At 40.6% G+C, this 999-nt stretch overlaps 1 non-coding gene across 1 annotated transcript; it reads left to right on the forward strand.

The window, feature by feature from the left end:
- Positions 1–322: 322 nt before the first annotated feature.
- Positions 323–416, forward strand: trnai-uau (transfer RNA isoleucine (anticodon UAU)). Its single transcript has 2 exons — positions 323–360; positions 381–416. It is a non-coding gene; the product is annotated as a tRNA-Ile (tRNA).
- The last annotated feature ends 583 nt before the right edge of the window (positions 417–999 follow it).

Consider the following 999-nt stretch of genomic DNA (forward strand, 5'->3'; position numbering starts at 1 on the left):
CAAATAATTTGATTATCAATGTTCCACACAATTTAATTTACAACTCACAGATAGATGCACAAATATATATTATAAATTTCCCGCATGGACACCGAAATTCATTACAAATAACAATACATTACACAAAAAATAAAACACGTCTACGGCGAGAATCTATGGAGTCTCAATAACTGAAGGCTTCTTGCAGAGAGCCGGCACAGACACGATGGGTTGAAAAGCTTCATTCTGTGTTGAATGATTCGATGATTCTTTGTCTTCTTCCTTGTAAGACAGGTAGGACAGGCAGCTGTATGATGGCAGCACAAAAACCACAGGACATGCAGCTCTAGTGGCGCAATCGGTTAGTGCGCGGTACTTATATGACAGTACAGGCTTGGGAAATGCCGAGGTTGTGAGTTCGAGCCTCACCTGGAGCAGCCGGGGCTTTTACATGTGATGTTTGTACTTTTCAGAGTCTGAGGCCGTTTTCTATTTATCCATTTATCTTGTCTATTCCGCCATGCACCACGGTGCTTTCTGTCTCTCTCGTTGCAGTTATCTCAATGTGAATCTGTGGATTATATCTGAATGAATACCCGTGCCTTTTGCACACATGAAATAAATGAGGTGATCAAAAAATTCTTCATCTGGCACTAGGGAGCGAATGTACCAACATTTATAAGAAGATATAGTTTATTGTAAATATAACATTACCTCTTGAATGATAGAGGTTCAATTCTGTACAAAACGAAACTATGATCACAACGGTTTCCAATAGCCGCCTTTTAATGTATTGTCGCAAGCGCTACCATTGTAGCTCAAGGAGTTTCATAATTAATAAACGAAGAAATCAAGCAATGAAATGGTAGAGATGGTTCTGAGAATGTGGAATGCCCTCGGCCAGACCAACATTTAAAACAAGGTTTAAAAACTGGCAGCTTGCAGGAGGAAGGGAAGAAAGGAAAGAGAGCCACAGAAAAGACACGGGAGTTTCGGAAGCTAAGCGCGTTTGTCTCTGAC

Source organism: Pristiophorus japonicus, unplaced genomic scaffold (genome assembly GCF_044704955.1).
Source record: "Pristiophorus japonicus isolate sPriJap1 unplaced genomic scaffold, sPriJap1.hap1 HAP1_SCAFFOLD_113, whole genome shotgun sequence".
NCBI classification, from domain to species: domain Eukaryota; kingdom Metazoa; phylum Chordata; class Chondrichthyes; family Pristiophoridae; genus Pristiophorus; species Pristiophorus japonicus.